The sequence below is a fragment of the Suricata suricatta genome, chromosome 6 (genome assembly GCF_006229205.1).
Source record: "Suricata suricatta isolate VVHF042 chromosome 6, meerkat_22Aug2017_6uvM2_HiC, whole genome shotgun sequence".
Classification (NCBI taxonomy): domain Eukaryota; kingdom Metazoa; phylum Chordata; class Mammalia; order Carnivora; family Herpestidae; genus Suricata; species Suricata suricatta.
The window spans coordinates 15640410-15647006 of NC_043705.1; the positions used below are offsets into that span (position 1 = coordinate 15640410).

A 6597-nucleotide genomic window follows, 5' to 3' on the forward strand; every position below is an offset into this window, starting at 1 on the left:
CTTATTAATGTTTCCTACAAGACTATTTACAACCTATAATACCTTTGACCACAGAAATGTATTAGCTACTATGGACTGCATTTTTGCAATAGCCTGAGATTTGTAGGACACAATACTTCCCCATTTTTAGCTCTAAGAAAGAACAGTGAACAAAAGAAAATGAAGTCAGAAGCAACTCACTGTGGGTCAAGAAATGTTACTTCTTTTAAGTAAGTCCTTATGTGTTGGCGAGAATATGTTAAAATACCATTTTAATGGGAATTTTGAAGCTGTTTATTTTCCTTCCTTGTTATAATCAAAAGTGCAACTGTAAACCTCTTCTTCCTGTGTAACAGAAATATTTCAGACTCAAAAATGCTGTGAGCTCCTACTCAGTTCAGCTTAACTTCTCTGGGTCTGACCTACAGTCTTATCTGTGTGCTTATCTTGACCCCAGTCTCAAGAATGTTGTGTTTCAAATGCAGAGACAATAATCTCCATGAATGATCTGTTACAAGGGGCACACATGGGGATGGGGGACTAGATCAAACCTGCTGGAGATCCAAAGTTGTTTTTCCAGAAAAACAGGTCTGAATTTAACATATACTATCCACAAGAGTAAATGGAAGCAGCCAGAACTCATTTCTGTTTTAACACAGACAGCATTAGATAATTTCTGAAGTAAATTTGCCCCCTTAATTATGTTTGTTTACACTGACTTTGAAATGCGTGTGGTTTGCATTCCTGAGCATGTATGGATTGATTTCCAGAGAAGGTACTCAGAAGGGAGACGGGATACATACACATGGTTTTAATAAGGACCACGGACACCCTGCAAAGTAAGTAATCCACCTAAGGGTAATAAAAGACCATTTAGTTCGCTCAGTTATCTAGTTAGGTAAATATAGACTCTAGCCAGGCTTCCCTCATCCACTTAGCGCACTTCTGGAGGTGGGGGTGGGGGCTCCTTTCAGGTTAGTGGACAGAGGCCGGAGGAATCCATACGCATTGTTATTCCAGGTAAAGCATTTGTTACCATCAGTGAATCCTTAAACACAGTGAAGGTCATTCACACTAACATTTTTTGGCAGGATGTTCTTACACAAGGCCCAGAAGATAGGCAAGAAGAATCAGTTTTTGCAAGTTAAGGACAATTACAAATCCTCAGAACCGGGGTTCTGTCACCTCTGTCCCTCGCGCCTTCATTTTGGCCCTGCCTTCCTTCTTCTTTCATCCAGGCCAGAAGTGTTTCCCATAAGGTACAAGGTCGGATCCCAGCTCTCCCTGGACATGATGTGTTGATTTTTCATGGAAAATATCTTCTCCTTTATCTTTGAGAGAGAGAACAAGAATGAGCAGGTGAGGGGCAGAGACAGAAAGAGACAGAGGACCCAAAGTAGGCTCTGTGCTGGCAGCACAGAGGCCGATGTGGGGCTTGAACCCATGAACTGTGACATCATGACCTGAGCCAAAGTCAGATCCACAACTGCCTGAGCCACTCAGGCACCTCTCTCCTGAAATTTTTTTAAAGCCAACCAATAAACAAACAAGGGGCCAAAGACACTAAGAGAACCCCATTCTTCCAACTTTAATTCAGGTTTTAGATTATTCACAGGGTTCAAAGTCAAGTAGAGTTACATACAGCTTGAGCTGAAACTGGCCATCATCCAGTTCAGAACACTCATCTGCAGATGGGAAATGAAGAGTCCCAGAGAGAACAAGTGATTTGCCTAAATCCATCACGAGCTGATGGCCAAGTTTAGACTAGAACCCTGGTCACCTGGAGCCAAGGCCAAAGGCTTTCGTGGAAACCCTAACCAAAAAAAATAAAATGAAGAAGTTAAATCTCCTTCAGAAAATATCATGCATTGCAATATAAACTTAAGACAGTGAGCCTGAGAACTAGGTCTGATTTAGGGCTGGTTTTATTTTTCTATAGCATAACTCTTTTCCATAATACAACTAGAAGACAATTGGGAGTTGACAATATTTCACACTTTCTGTCCTGATTATGAAGATCTCTTTATCTGAATGACCTAGTCTCTTATTTTTCTAGTATATTTCAACTGAGTGTGTGAATCTTTGCAAAAGAACTCTTTCTTGAGCTGTTTTCTCTTGGCTCTTTCCGAGGTCCTGCTGGGAGAACTGTTTGAGCTAGAATATGATCATAAGGGATGAACTTTTTCCACTGGTAATATGCTTTCCCTTAGGGCACAATCTGCTTTTGTACTCGAAAATCTTATTAATTGAGTTACTATTGTATGATCAAAAATACTTCACATTTACAAAAAGAAAAACACATTAGAGTAAGGTCAGTTTGGCAAAAGTGTGATATTTGCAGAGAGCGCCAAGGGTTATCCATTTAAAAGGCCGAGTCAAATAAGAAACAATTAGATCTCATTTGGCCTCCTACCTCTCAGGATTCAGAAACTCACATTTCAGCGATCTTGGGGGAATGAGCTTCGCCTTAACTGTATCTTGTTTCCCTTGGCCAATCTGCATTACTCAGAGTCTTCTGACAGGCGCTTTCTGCAAATATCACACGTCCTGTGTCTCGCTGACCTTTTTTTCCAACTGGCTTTTCCTTTACCTTATTAAATGTTTTTGAACAGATCTCATATTTTATTTTGTTTAGAAAGATAAAATAAAGGGCAAGAATTTATTCATCCACATGGCTGCAAGACGAAAATAGACATCAACAACAGATTTTTGAGAAAAATGCGTTCCAAACCAGTTCTGAAGATGCCGAGGTTTCCCCAAGAATATTCAGGGCTCATCCCTGAGTTCTCCTGCTATGCGGTGTGATCTCAGAGAAAGAGATCTGAAGTGCTAAGAATTTGCATGAGCTAAACAGTTTGACTAAAAATTTCAATTTCAAAGTTGCTTATTGTAAATGAACCTCACAGTTCAGTAACACAGTTCTGTAAACTTCAAGGGGACCTGGAGCGTCCAGGACTCGCCCGAAGCATTACCTAGACCCACCCACCTGGCCACGCCCACCTGACTACTATCTCCCCAGCAGCCCCCATCTCTGGATGCCTCTCATCTATTTTTTTTCTGCTCTCAAGTTGCCAAGACTTGAACCTAAAAGGTACCCAAATATGCGGAGGGAGCCTACTAGAGGTGCGTTCTACAATACCATTGAGTAGTAGAAATACATGTGCTTTGGCCCCAGACAGGCCTCCATCCCTACAGCCCCACGGGAGGAGGGGGGGGCGGGGCCTCATCCACTCTCACAGCTGCAAAGGTCATCTCTTGGTGCTTTATGTCACAATCAACTGCTGGGCCAGAAAGTCCCCCGAATTTCCCCACACCTGAATTTGACTGTAAGTTCCACCACTTGCTAGGTAAATAACCATGAGCAAACGACTTCAGTTCTCTGCTTCTCCTCCTCTCCAATTCAATCAGGGTAGGCATGTTTATCCTGCAAGGCTACTTTGATGAAAGGTACATAATACACACCGTATAGTGTCTGGTACATAACTGAGTCATTACAACACTTCAGTGTGACTCAGCCATTTTTCCTTTCTTTCTCTTTGACTACATAGTGGAAGCTACTCCAGACATCTTCGAGAGTCCTTCTCACTCTCCACCAATAGGGAAATCAAAGTCATCCTGCCAATTGTTCATAGGCTCCCCCATCTCCGGCAGTCCTGCCCACCTCCCGCCCCCCCCTTCCCAGGCTCAGAATCTCTCCGTGCTCCCCTCAGACCTTCCCAGCAGGCTCTTGGGCTGCTACATCATCTCTCTCTCTCCCCCAGCTCCCCTCGGGACTGTACCCCTCTCTCCTCATTGCTTTTTCTGTCACATCTGACTTGCTTGCTCTCTTGCGTGTTAGTAACTCATCAAACGAATGTTGATGAAAAGCAGGCTTTCCTTCCTCCCCACCAGCTCCTCCTCTCCCCGCTATAGGTGTTCAGAAATCCTTAGTTTAAAATGAAATCTCTGGGCTGGGTTCCACTCTGCTTTTCACGAGCTCTTCACCTGCCGCAACAGCATTTCTCGACTGATGAGTCAGGCTGCCTCTCCCACTTACTAGCTGTGTTTTGTTCTTGGACAAATATCTTAACCTGTCTGGAACTCAGTTTCTCCATCTGCAGGCAGGAGGGTAAGAAAGCCGTTTTCAGGGTGGGCTTATCTGATATGTGACCCTGGAAAATTGGTGAACTACTCTGGGCCTCTTTTATTTCAGCTGTAAAGCGATGATCACTATAGTTCCTTCTGGAATTTGTCAATGAGAAACGAGACAGATTTAATATGTGATTTTTGATTGGATAGTTCTCAAATGTAGCTTGAGCATTGGGCTGTTGACGGAACTCAGCTTGAGCTGCTGCTTCAGGTGGAAGACCCCGGAACAGCAGCAGATTCCTAGATGTGATATTTAAAACCTTCACTGTGCCTGCATAGACCAGTGTCCGAACTCTGCCTGCGTGTGATGAGAAACGTCATGTGACATATTCTACATGACCTCTGTTTTTCTTGGTTTTTTAACATTGTTTTTTAACCAGAGAGAGGACTGTGCATCCCCATGAGCTTTACCAATGAGACATGGTCATGCAGTTTGTTAGCCATTTCAATCACACCTGTGCATAGTCCCCCTAGTGGCTGAAACTATTTAAAATATTTATTAAACATCCAACTTAGTGTGTAGCTATACTGTACCAATGTTGAAATTTGTTCCTCATAGACCTTTTTTTATCTATTTTGTGTGTGTGTTTTGTGGCTTTTACTCCACATATGAAAGAAGACAAAACCATACAAAGTCTATGTACAAATGAAATGCAGCAATATATACAGAAATGTTTCTCCATATGAACATCCCCATTAGTCTATTGAATGCCACCAACTCACCTAGTAAAGGTATTAAAGCCATAGAATGGTGATTTTGGTTGTTTCTTCTGTCTTTCCTGATTCTGGTTCAGGGTTTTGGGGTGGGGTGGGGAAAGAGTGGTTTTTGTTTCGTTGTTTTTTTTTTTTTAAACATCATCATTCTTGCTCATTGCATTTTGATAAAACATGCAGTGTTCCCTTTGTGGCAACATCCTAATCTTATAGCCAATTTTTCCTTTTTTCTTTAGGGAAGGGCTGTTAGGTAAGAGGTTTTTCTTTTTCTTTCTAGTTTTTTTGTTTTGTTTTTGTTGATCTGGGATTGATAAATAAAGATGCAGGAGCCCACAATGCTTCTATTCAAAACCACTGGAGCTTTAAAAAAAATTTTTTTTAATGTTTATTTTTGAGAGAGCAAGACACAGAGCGTGAGCCGGGGAGGGACAGAGAGGCAGGGAGACACAGAATCCAAATTGGGCTCTAGGCTTGGAGTTGTCAGCACAGAGCTGATGCGGGGCTTGAACTCATGAACTGCAAGATCATGACCTAAGCTGAAATTGGACACTTAACTGACTGAGCCACCCAGGCGCCCCTAGAACCACTGTCGCTTTTTGATGCATTATTTAAGGTAAAGGTGGAAAAAAAGACACAGGGAGACGATTTTTGTACTATTTCAATGTAACGAAAAGGGAAACAGAGTAATCCATTAACTCAATTCAAAGGAAATTCGTGGATCAGTGTGTGTATAGTACTAACAAAGAATGACAGGGTTCTGTCCTCAGGGAGCTGATAATCTACGGGGCAGGGGGTGTATTTGCTGGGTCTGTGTTATTCTTTGCTTTTCCTCCTCTGTGTGGCATGTAGCTCATGGCACCTTGGGAGAGGCCTGAGGCTGGCCTGGGAGGATTTTTCACTGGCCTGTGGTCATAGATTTAGTTCTTGGCTTCTGTTGTCACTAGAGCCCTTTAAGACGTTAGTGATCCCACCGGGTTTCCAGCCCCACAGCACACGCCGCCCTCCACAGCTGATTCCTTTCAACATAACCATGAGACCCATTTGGATCGTCCAATCTTCCCTCTGGACTTCCTTATCTCTCTGATGGAAGGGGGGTAGAAACTTCCTGTTGCTTTATTTTGCCATCTGGGCTCCAAAGGAAGCTTTGTCAGGGGGCTATGTCAGCCAGCCGTGGCTTCATTTCTATTTTGGGGCTGTCTCTAGATTCAACCTTGGCCTTGACATTAGAAGTGGGAACATGTTCCATGCCTCCCTTCAAAGCTGTGCTGTACCTAAACATCTAGATCTCTTCTCCTGACCTGTGAGAACCCAGTTTGGGCAAAGGGATGGGGAATTACTGAGCCTTCTACCAGGATTTTTGAGTGAAGGGACAAAAACTAGACATCTGCTGTAGCTTTTCTGACACTTCTGTCCTGCCCTGTGGAGCAGAGCTAGTCTCAAGTTCATGGCCTTGGTAGGAGACCATAGGAGACACATGTCAGTTACTTCCTCCCTTATCTCAAAACAAGAAATACCCCAAGAGGAGTGGTGTCAACTTTGAGGGAGAATGAGGATAAAATGTGGGGTGAAGTAGGGGGAAAAGAGGAATAGCATTTCATTTGGAGATTAGGAGGCCATGATTATCTTTAAGAAATAAATTCCAGGGTTCTGGGTGGCTCAGTCAGTTAAGATTTCAACTCTTGATTTCAGCTCAGGACATGATTTTATGGTTCATGAGACTGAGCCTGAAGTAGGGCTCAGCACTGTCAGTTGAATCCTGCGTGGGATTCTCTCTCC

At 43.0% G+C, this 6597-nt stretch overlaps 1 long non-coding RNA gene across 2 annotated transcripts; it reads right to left on the reverse strand.

The window, feature by feature from the left end:
- Positions 1-258: 258 nt before the first annotated feature.
- LOC115294670 lies at positions 259-3204 on the reverse strand. Of its 2 annotated transcripts, XR_003910045.1 has the most exons (3): positions 3119-3204; positions 1165-1310; positions 259-324 (listed from the first exon to the last, which is right to left on the reverse strand). It is a non-coding gene; the product is annotated as an uncharacterized LOC115294670 (long non-coding RNA). The 2 variants fall into 2 exon arrangements; XR_003910044.1 differs by lacking the exon at positions 259-324 and having other exon boundaries at positions 1039-1310.
- Between the last annotated feature and the right edge of the window lie 3393 nt (positions 3205-6597).